This window comes from Enoplosus armatus, chromosome 8 (assembly GCF_043641665.1).
Source record: "Enoplosus armatus isolate fEnoArm2 chromosome 8, fEnoArm2.hap1, whole genome shotgun sequence".
Taxonomy (NCBI): Eukaryota; Metazoa; Chordata; class Actinopteri; order Centrarchiformes; family Enoplosidae; genus Enoplosus; species Enoplosus armatus.
In genome coordinates, this window is record NC_092187.1 from 21,981,202 (window position 1) to 21,993,258 (window position 12,057).

Genomic DNA, 12,057 nt, shown 5'->3' on the forward strand with positions numbered 1-12,057 from the left:
CTCTGTCCCTATTCCATACTACACACTGACCATGTACAGTATATACTCATCTGTTTTAATAGGATATAGTATATGATAGTGTACAATCAACATACTTAACTGTTTTATACTAACAGGAAATGATCAAATTCTTGCGCTGTCAGGTGTCAATCAAACTGTGACTTTAAAGTAACAATGCCAGTTAAACTTCCAAAAGAAACGACATCATTTAATAGTTGATTTTTTTTGTTTTCTGAGGTGTTTGTGGGGAGTTTTTTTCCCAGCTGTATTGTATTGTATAAGTATGTATATGCATTGTGTGAGAATAGTGTCAGCACAGTCAAATATCAAGGTTTTTTTTTATGTAAATTGATTGTTTTGAGTATAGTTTATTTAGTAACTTCTCCTGTGTGAACGCACCACACACTCACATGCTTACAGAATTAGTATGTAGTATATATTTGGGACACAGCTTATGATTTTGAAAGACTTGTGAAAGTTATCGGGCCGGGGAGGGGGTCAGAATCTTTTGGGTGCTGATGGACTTGAGACCCATCACCAGATTCCACATAATGAAAATAAATGTGAATTAAATGAGATGATATTGTCTGGTATGTATGAGATCAGATGTCTGACTGTCCCTCATAATCAAACCAGTTGTATGATGCTCGAGTCGCATGGCCAGGTGCGCTGGAGACCTTTCCTTCAGACAGCTGCTCCAAAGAGCGTCGCGTTGAATATCAAAACACAGATTAAAGTCCAGCTCGGGGACAAGAGAGAGACAGCTGTGTACTGCTTTCTGTTATGATGCGGAATAAAATGAAAGTGGAAGGCAGGCTGATAAAAAATGATGCACTCTCTGGAGAGACAGTTTTAAAGCACTAATAACAAAAGATTCACATCTTTTCTGTATCCAAAAACTGACGTATTGTTTATCATATTGGTTTTTCTAGCGAAGATGATGAGGAGAATAACGCCCTGACACAGAGACAGGATGGCTAGCTCTCCTTTATGACCTGTGACACACACAAAAGCCTTCTGTTTGATGTAACTATTTGATCTTTTCTTATTTTGAACTTTTAGAATAAATCTGATAAGGGAATGATATAAAATAAATTATTAACGGGGATGAGTGAATGAAAGTTGAAAGTTGCTCTCTCAATAATTTAAGATCCTCCTCCCCTCAGCTCGCACCTTTCTCGACCCCTCCTCCCTCCTGAAGATGTTCATACACAACTCCAACAACACGTCAGAAAGTTTGTGAAGTAGCTTTTTCTTGCCCCCATTGGATGCTGAATATCTGTTTAATAGTTGTTGTATTTTTGTGGCATCTCTGGTTCAACGACTGCAGATTGAAACACAAGTTATGGGTTTATGCACAGAGAGCTTGGTGTGTGTTGGGAGAAGAAAATTGCAAACCATTCCTCTTTCCCACCTACCACATTAATGTCTCACTTGGGCTCCCTCACTCAGACTGCTCATTTTCCAGCTGCTGCTTTCTAATAGGAAGTCTATCCTGTGAAACTGGACAATTGGTAGAAACCCACAGAGGGTCATTTAACAGCAGGATCGGCTCTCAGTTTAGGCTTGTAGATCATGAAAGTGAAAGAGCGTGACATACATAAAGTACCTTTTTTTTTTACTTGAGTGGCTGCAGCCTTTGACCTCATCACTGCTGTGTTATGAAACCATCTGTATCATACAAAGTAAATATCAAATAAAAATGTTTTGATGCATGCCACTGTGCAATGTTGTGGAAAACCAAACCTGGAAAGAATGAAAAGAAGATTAAATAAGTTCTGCGTTAAAACAACACAAGGAGCAGCGTTTGTGGGGGTGTGTTGTTCAGGTACCGTTAAAATGATGAAATAGGATCCAGGATGGCCAGTTTGAGTAGTAGATCTGTGAGTTTGAAGTTTTATCAGACACCAAAACACTGCACAGCGGTCTATTATACGATACAGGATTTAACAACTCTGGAAAGTGATCAGGATGTTGTCACGGTGGGTATACAGGGCAATGGGGAAACACAGACACAGGAGGCAAACTGATGCAGTTGAGTAGATTTATTAACAAAAGAGGCACAAAGGCTTACAGGATGGTGCGGCAGAACAAAGGTCAAAACCAGAGAGCCAAACAGGCAGGTAACGGGCCTCAGGAGCAAAACAGCATACAGACGTTGGAGACACGAAGCACACCAAACGATTTACAATACGACAAGGAACAAAGGAAGTGAACCGGTATATGTAGTGAAGGGTGGCTGCAGGACTGATGAGGAAAGGGACCAGGTGTGTGAATGAGTGAGGCAGGTGGTGGACAACGAGGGGGTGTGAACATGGCCTGGGAGAAGAGGGCTGAGGGGAACTGAGGAGGAAACTGTGACAGGTTATGATCATTGTTTTCTCGCCTCAATCACAAGGTAAACAGTGGAAGTACAGTGTTCAGGTTACTAATTAATCTGCCGACGCCTTGCCGGATGATTGCGGCAAAAGCTGAGCCATGTTCAACTTTTTGCCCGATGACAGTGTTTTCTGTCCACTGAGCCAACGCAGCGGCCCCATTCAAATGAATGAGGATGCTATGAAACACAACCGTAGGCACAGCGGTGCTGTGAGCCACATTATAATGCCAACACGCTGACGTTTAGCAGGTATAATGTTTACCATGTAATCCATCTTAGATTAGCGTGTTAGCATGCAAATGTTAATGACCACTAAAAGCAAAGCACAGCTCATTTTCATACTTACCAAACCATTCAATGAGCCCTGGTGTATGGAAGCATCTGCATCTGATATGTCTCTCCACTCTTTTATTCAGGTTTTTCCTTTAATTTGTGTGTGTGTGTATATATGTACACTCATACATTACATTTCTCCGGTGTTTCATCAGGAAGTCGTGATGGCAGGCAGGCAGAAAACAGACCAGAGAAGTTTCTGTTTAACGACATGTCACACTGTGTTTAGAGGAGTAATGATTATAAAAATGATTTTATGAGCCATATAAATAGATAAACTATCATCAACCAGCATGAAGCCCAGTGTTCATCAAGAGAAATTATTGGATCTGCAGGATTCATTGCAGACACAAACTTGCCGTTCACTTCATGCAGCTCATGTCGCTTCTCGACTTCGGGGATGCGGCTTACTGAACTAACAAAACTAAAGCCCCACCAGGAGGATGATGCTTTTTGAGCAGTAAATCATTGCTGACATTATTATTTTGGCATGCGAGGACACAAATGCAAGGACTTTTGGGGCCCATTAATGTGAGCGATTTTATTTTTAATCTACAATTAACTCGAGTCATACTTTACGGAGGAGCTTTGCTGTGTGGCTTAATTACCAGCTGCTAAATTGAAATGTAAATTTGCTCTTTCTTCTCGTACTGAGGCAGAGCACTTCAACAGTTTGCAGTGCAAGCACAAGACAAAGAGGTGCGCTTTGTCAAACAGACTTCAAGGATGTAATGTCACATTCGGAGCACATCCACATGGGCGCTGAATACAAAGCATGTTTTAAATCATAGCTACATAAGATGCCTTTACTACTAAAGGATGTTCAAAAAGCTAAGGTGTATTAGCATGCAACGCCCAGTGAAAAGAGCACAGCAGGTTGTGGGAGATTATTAAGTATTTTTTGTCGTAGTTTTGTTTAAGAAAGCTGATGCGACTCCATTTGAATGTTTAATGCAAATTAAAGATCTGTTCTGTGCTTCTGGCTGTGTTCTTGCTCCGCTCGCAGTTATTGGCTGTGAATGTGTTGTGAGTTAGCTGCAGAATATTTCAGTCAGTCGCTCCGTTCTGCTTCGTCAAAACAACCATGAGGTTTATAAATATACAATTCTGCTTTGGGAATCTTCTTTTTGATATTTCCGCATGCATGCTCCGAGGAGAGATCTCCAAGACTGACTCCACTTTTCCTGACCTATTTCCTTTTGATGTAACCTCGTGGCTGTTTAAGCCCCTTTCCAAATCTGCTCTTGTTTTGTCTGCCTCTCCCTGTCCTTTTCACCGTTGCCATTATTCTGCAGACGAGTGCTATTATTGTTTCCTTCATACCATCAGTGAGATTTAGACCCCATTCAGTCAAAATACTGAGGAAAGGAAGGAAGCTTATCCCCAAATGCTTTTTCTGCTCTTTCATTATTCGCTCTTCCATCAGGGGAGCCTCTCTGCAGAGATCTGTGATTCATGCATATTGGTAGTTGTATAAATATTTGGTGGTTGAAATTTTAATAAAGAAGTCGAGTCAGCTTTCCGCAGGGCGCTGTACTGAATTAACTCCGTTCATTCTGTTATTTTCAGAGAGGCTTTCATTATGAGCTGGACTGTTACTACATGAAATATTTCTCCTTGAACTAAGACGAATAATGAACGACTTCAGTCTTTTTAATAGTCACGAGTCATACTAATGGATAAAGTCACAGTATATTACACTTTCAACCCCATGTGGTTAACTGCATTTTACAGTATATGTGTCAGATATTACCAAAATGCTATAAGAACTACATATAGAAGAGAGATACAAGGGGGCAGCCCTGCTGTATTCATCAGTAAATATACCACACTGCATGTTATATGTTTTATTAGTAAGTGCATTTAAGCAGATGCTTGAAGTCTAAGAGTTAATAAATACATTGCAATGTATATAATACAAGCAAGGCCATGTATCTTTTAAAAGAAGAAATAACATGATTTCTCTTAACAAATGAAAAGTTCAATTCATAAACAATAAAATGCAGAGTTTCGCCGTTACAGCCTCACTTGAGCGGTACAACCAGCAGCCGATGCTGGCAAAGTTTAGATAGAAATTCCTGATGTAGCTCATATTACTGAATTAATTTGCTGACTTTTTCACGCTTCTTTTCTTATACTACTGTTACACTGCGCCACTGTAACCATTGAAATGTTAAAACTTAGCGTAGCTTGCTAACAGTTTTAAAGCCCCCAAAGATTTGGTTTCAAATCTTAAGTATTTCTCCATAACCTTAAATATTAACGACTAAAACACCAATAGGTATTATTCATTAAGAGTTTAACACTGAGAAACCCATCTAATCTGCTTCATCAGGACTGTGTCTGGATCAGGATGTGGTCTGATAAGATTTGACTTGATTATTTCCTGAACCTTAACTCTAAGTTCCCCTAACTTGAATGAAGTATTAATTTTAACCCAAAACACGATGTAAATCTAACCAAGTCGTTTTTATGCCTAAACCTAACAATAGTGATTTGAACCAATCTTGGAAGACACAGAGAAGTGATGACATCCTGCCGATAGAGAAAACGCTTCTGTGTCCTTCTACAGTGCATGGACAAACAACGGATTTTGTCCTTTAATGTGAAGGACTTGTTGAATTCGGATTCAAATATTGTTAAATCCTGATTGGTGCTCAGAAGTATGTGACACCGCCTTTTCTAGTTGAGCCCAGTTGAATCTCAAACCAGTGAAAATACCTCAGACAAAAAAAACATGTTTTAACTTTGGCAGAACATTTTGTGTTCATGTAGGATTTTATTGCTCGCACTAAGAAGCTGATGAGAAAATAGGTTTTCAGGGCGTTAAAGTGCAGCAGAGGCTGTATGTAAATCTTTAAATAAAAGTGGTGAAGTGTACAAAGCTTTACTATAATATATGAAGTCAAGAAACGTTCTGGCATTTATTATTCAAAGCCTCAGTGGATGAGAAACACTGCGTGCCTGCGTGGACTGAAGCTGTGTGTCTGATCTCGACTCAGAGAGGTTTAAGATGCGTTTTGCGGAGGCAGTTTTTTAATGAATCTTAACTTGGGGGTTTGAGCGGCTCCGAGGAAGGAAGGGTTCATAAAACCTGATTGTGTATGAAACAATTAGAGTTTTGCTTACTTATTATTTTCCAGTCCAGACTGCCTCACGAGGACTCCTCTGTGAGGAGAGCTGGAGAGGAGATTTTTCAGTCTCAGCTCTGAAAGGCAATAACTTATTGACATTTGCACAGCCACTGTCAGTCCTCTCTCAGGTGATTACTGTACCTCAGCTCCGAAATGTGAATCACACAAATGCCCAGTGGAAACGGACTGACATTATGTTATTACTAACGGCGGATTATTTCATTCTGAAATGAATAACAGTGGTACAGCGCCTTTTCCAAACAGATAAAGATGAAATACGAAGGCCTCGGCTGCAGCAAATGATGCTGCTTCCAAATGGTTCAATTTCAGTCTCAGAATCGTTCCCGCCAGTCCAACCTGTTTTTAAAGATGACAGTTGTGATCACACAGCATACGCAAATAACTGATTCAAGACTGGAGCACATTTAACAACTCTTCTTCAGTGCATCATGTGATGTCATGAAATGATTAAGGCTATCTGGCCTTCATCAGGATTGTATCTGAGGTTGTTTCTGGCTTCCTGTACAGTCCACTTTGGATGGAGGTAATTCGGGTGTGTTATGCTAGTCGCAGCTAATGTAGTTAGAGATGGGAAGCAGACTACAGAAGTCAGCCCCAACCAACGCTGATTCACGTGACATGACTTGAGGCAATTTATTAGACTTCACACAGCTCCACCTGGAGCCACAAAAGGCCCTTTACAACCTGCTGCAGTTTCCCAGAGCCGGAGCCGGACTACACACAACTGACAAATGCAGCACGTATGTGTACGACATCCCTTTCATAGTCGTAGTATGAAACTGTTAGATTGATTTAATTTTACAGTATGCCAGGCCAGGCTTAGCCAGTGTCCAGTTTTGGAAAGCAGAAGTAATAATCATGCCCCTGCCATTTTTGACATACTGCACGCTACATTTTGGCCAAATCATTACGTACTGCTAGTATAGTAGACCATTTCGAATACAGCCAGAGACTTCAAATGTGTTCTTGTCCAATCAAACAGTCCAAAGACATCCAGTTCATTTGTAAAAGTGCCAATATAGCAGAGGATGGTTTCGATCCATCGACCTCTGGGTTATGGGCCCAGCACGCTTCCGCTGCGCCACTCTGCTCAGAACTCGCACCTCAGATGGGACTCGAACCCACAATCCCTGGCTTAGGAGGCCAGTGCCTTATCCATTAGGCCACTGAGGCTGCTGCTAGGCGAAAGACTGTCCTCAAACAGTGGACAGTGGTATTCCTTTGTTAGTCACTTGTCTGTGGAGAGGGACGGTCTTACGAGCTCAGTTACACATTTGTGGAGCACCTACATCTACACTGAATTGTAGTTTCTTGCCTTATCTATGTAATTTCTCTATGCTGTGATCTGAATGATCTAGAAAGAGTACTATACTGAATTAGCATTTCACTCCAACAACATTGTCCGACTCATGATGGACAGTTTTTTTAAAAAGTCAAATCAAATCCATACAGTAGAACCAGAGATGTTATCTTTTTTATTCCATGCATTCGTCTTCCTTGTCAAAACCTATTACCTACAGTACCCACAATGCAACTCAATCCGCAAAATAACCAAAAAACGTATGGTGAATTAAGCACGGTGAATAGGAGAGGAAGAGTTAGGCGACATGTTTTGATTAACTTCCACTGAATCAGCTCAAAATATTCTCCCTCGCCGATCTTCTTGAGGAATATTCAGCCGGAGCTTATCTTTCCCATCAGCCAGTTTTAATTTCTTTCACAAAGGGTCAGGATGTGAGGCAGTTCTACACAACAGCTTTCATAAATAGCACAGACCTAATGGCTTTGGTGAAATAGATTTTGCCAGTGTGTGGACATAACAACTCCTACTTATTATTACGGAGTCACAGTCGTGTCATCTACGCGTCTCATGCAGAACGCTGAGGCGGTGTGAACTGACTAATGTGGGGCTATTTATGGACGTCAGTGAGAGCTTCATGATTAACTGTGTCAAGTGTGGGAGGCAATGCTTTCAAACACTGGGAAATTTGTACCATACCCTTCCTCTCCACTGATTCTGCACATTTGATTTATCTAATGGCTTTGGTATCTCATCTGCAGCCTGCCTCCCCGGTGCCCTTCACTGTGTTACTATAATATAGAAGAAGAAGTGTGAAAAAAAGCATATGCTTTATATTCAAGGAGGGAAAACACATGAATTACAATGTGGCCCTGATGAACACATGCATGCATTTTAAAATAAAACTAAGAGTCTACAGCCATGCTAGCGGCTCTGTGAGGCTGTACTAAAGCCGAGCAGTTCTTTCAGCTGAATGCTAAAATCTGCACGCTAACAAGCTCACAATGACAATGCTAATGCTTAGGAGGTATGATGTTTGCCATATTCAGCATCTTAGTTTAGTGTTACCATGCTAACGAAAACAAAGTACAGCTGGGGCTGAATGTCATTCGTTGTGCAGGTAGTCATAAAGATCATAAAGCAAAGTATTGGACAAATTTAAATTGTGACATGATGATGGCGAGGAAAGGTTAAGCAATCGTCAAAGTTATTACAATTCATCCTGAGGGGAACATGAATGAATGTCTGAACCAAAGTTGTTGGGATATTTCAGTGAAAACCCATATATCAACCTACTTGTGGCGCTAGAGGAAAAGTCAGAGGATTACACAAATCATTAGGATACATCTTTTGGTAACTGTTGGGATATTTCATTGGATAAGGGAGAACCTTTACCTGATGATTTCACTACAGTACATGAAAAGTTAGTTGATCCCTGAAGTCATTAGGATTCATCCACTGGGGAACATGAATATCTGTATAAAATGCCATGCCAATCCATTCAATAGTTAGGGAGACATTTCATTCAAAACCATGAATGTCAGCCTCATAATGGTGCGAGAGGTGGAGTCAGGGGATCACAAAGTCATTAGGATTAATTCTCTGGAGACCATGAATGCCAGTACAAAATGTCATGGCAACACATCCAGTGGTTGTGGTTGATATTTCAGTCTGGACCAAAGTGATGGACTGACCTATAAACCAAACATTGCCATCCCTTGAGACACACAGCTAGCATCGCTAAAATATGAAGGAATGAGGTTCCTTTGCAGTAGCTGACTTGCTTCAAGCAGTCAGACGCATTTCTACACATTTCTGCACTCCACATCTGGCTGTAGCACAGCAGAGCAGAGAGACGAGTGTTGCTGGGGATCATTCGCCACTCTGAGACGCAGCTTAGCTGAGGGGCTTGGCAGGCCCTGCCTCTGCCTGCCTCCACATTGTTTAAGGCTTCAGGAGATTAACTGAGCCGCAGCCACTGTCAGGAGCTGATATGACTGCTGCCGAATTCACAACAGGCCCGCTGAATGGAAGTCGGGTTCGGGTCTGGCTCTCTGGTGGCCGTGACAGGCAGGTGTGCTTATTCTAACAGACGAGTTGGGGCGCTGAAAATGTCTGCAGTGTTGTTAGAGCAGCATGGGGGATGGGGCCAGAGGTTAGGGCCCTCCGGCGATGCCCCCACCCAAAGGCAATCTCATTTTAAAAGGTTCTCATTACCCCCAAGCCACTGCAATCAGGTATGCCGTAAATCCTTCGGATCCAATTTATTCTGGAGTGGGCTGACACAGAGCCTCCATACAAACTAATGGCTTTCCAGGACTTCCAACCTCAGACTAGCACACATAGGGCTAATCCACTGATAACTACAGCTGACAAGGGGAAAGCTAATCAAATGAAATAATATTAACTGGGTGTCATGTTCATTATCTGGACAGTTAATTAATTTCTCACATCTCCAATAAAGCAACACATCACATCTTCCGGTATATTGTAAAAGCTGCTTTATATTTTAACTACCAATATCCATTGAAGTGTTATTGTCTGTAAAATTAAAATAGGCTAAAAAACGGCTCCTCTCCTTTTTGTATAGTATTTCAGCGTTTGGCACTCTGTGTTTCTATGTCTATTCCCTCCACTGACATTAGAGATGGGACTTGATTATGCATGGCTCCCTCTGCCTTCTCTTTACATATTTTACAGCCAATCAACTTCAAAGAAGGACTGCCGTTTTCTTGTGGGTAAGGCCAAACCTCTAACTCAGATTAGAAACTAATCTCACAAGCCGTAACTACAGGAGCCCCTAAAATTTCACAGCATATGCTCAGAGAGCTCAGCATATGGTGTGGAGGCTCTTTTTTTTTTTTTAAGTAAGAACAAAAGCAAAATAGTAAATATTGATGACAGATCTTCAATAAAATTCAGCTGAAATTCAGGAAGAGTATGTTATTTCTCAGTCTTGTTTATGTGGATTGTGTGTGGGGTTTTTTTTAACATGAAATGTTTTTTCCAAGCAAGAGACAAGGGAGCCCCGACTGCCTCGGTGATACAACAAGTCAAATCCTACAGCTGCTTGGCTGTCAATGAATGAAAATCTGGTGGAGATAATAATGTTTCAGCTCAAAGCCTCTAGCACTACAGTAAAAAAAAAATAAAATAAAAGATAATTGATGTAAGATACTCAGCTAAACTCTGAGTCCCCAAAAAATCTTTCTCGCCATTAATTATTAGTGGAACAGCTCCAAGTTTGGTCTCTTGATGATTTCACAGATGGAGGCTTTGACTCTTTGGTTTCCAGCATTTTTAGATTCAAATAAGATTTAAGAAAATACTGAGCCTGCATGCAAATGTATGTCTTTCAGTGTCATGAATATAGCTCACACTTATCCACAGTGGTCCGGAGTTGTCCAGGTCATTACCGAGGATTTACCATACCGTGCTATTCCTTCCATTTTTCGGCAAATAGTGTACATGGATGAGTAATGAAGACTCGAGGTGGCTTGCTGTGTGCACTGCAGCAATCATTTTCTGATGTTAAATGCCTTGTTAGCGCCACATCCTGCTGGTCTCTCTCTCCCTAGCACTATCGGAGGTAATTGTTTTCAGCATAAATCATTGAAACTCTTCCAGGAAGCAATAAACTGCCAAAAAAAACAGACACACAACAGTGGAGACAACTTCGTCTCAGCCTATCTCTGTCTGTCAGATTTGCTGCTCCTAACAATTAGTGGTGTTGTTATCACAGATTTTTTTTTTCTTTAAACATGGTGATGACATTTTAATGTGAGGGTTTTCACTCACTGTATGGTGTGTGACTGACTTCCGTCTTCGTTATCAGTGGAAGGAGGACGATTTGGCATCAATTTCTTTCTCCAGGCAGGGCTGCTATTGAATACGGCATCAGCAGATGTTACTACGTACCTTCTTCTTTTTTTTCTTTTTTTTTGCAAATGACGACTCTAAGTTTCCAGTTGCAAATTGAGGTCACTGGGGTGTTTTTTTCATGACAACTTTCCTCAGCTCTTTCTTAAAAACTTTCCGCATAGGAACTCTAATTTTTAGATCTCCCTCAGCCAGAATTGACCCATTTTAACCTGTTTTCTACATATTCACAGTCAGACAAGATTTGCATCTGAGTAGTGCTAAAAAGTTATGTCTATGGGATCGAGCAGCACCTCCTCTCAAAGGTAGAAGGGATTCATTTTGCAGTTGTAATTTTCAGTCAGTCCATTACTTTGGTCCCTTATGTAAACTATTAACTGGATTGGACATGAAGTTTTGTCCAGACATTCATGGTCCTCACAGGATGAACCCTTGTAACTTGGGTGATCCCCTGACTTTTCCTCAAGCGCCATGAGGTTGACATTTTTGTTTCAACAACGTGGTACAAATATTCATGATGCCCAGAGGATGAATCCTAAGTACTTTCATGATCCCCTGACTTTTCATCTGGTGCCAACAGCAGATCAAAGTTTGTTTGTTTTTTTACAAATATTCAAGGTTCCAAGAGGATGTATCCTGATCGCCTGACTTTCCCTCGAGCACCACCATGAGGTTGACATTTCAGTGTCGACAACTTGGATGGGTTTTCATGAAATTTGGTACAGATATTCAGGATGCCCAGAGGATGAATTAAAGTACTTTGGCGATCCCGACTTTTCATCAGGTGCCAACAGCAGATCAAAGTTTTCCCTCATGTAGTGAAATAACTCAACCTCAATCTACCGCGTGGATAGGCAGAAAATGTTGCACAGATATTCATGGCTCCAAGAAGATGTAACCTGATGACTTTGGTGATCCCCTGACTTTTCCTCTCGTGCCATAATGGCTATGCATTTGTGCTTTTGAGTGAAATATATAGACAAATATTGCACATTTTGTACAGGGGATAT

The 12,057-nt window shown here is 41.0% G+C and overlaps 2 non-coding genes across 2 annotated transcripts; both read right to left on the reverse strand.

Annotated features, from left to right (window-relative positions):
• Positions 1 to 6,887: 6,887 nt before the first annotated feature.
• On the reverse strand, positions 6,888 to 6,959 carry trnam-cau (transfer RNA methionine (anticodon CAU)). The gene has a single exon. It is a non-coding gene; the product is annotated as a tRNA-Met (tRNA).
• Positions 6,960 to 6,968: 9 nt separating this feature from the next.
• On the reverse strand, positions 6,969 to 7,041 carry trnar-ccu (transfer RNA arginine (anticodon CCU)). Its single transcript has one exon. It is a non-coding gene; the product is annotated as a tRNA-Arg (tRNA).
• Between the last annotated feature and the right edge of the window lie 5,016 nt (positions 7,042 to 12,057).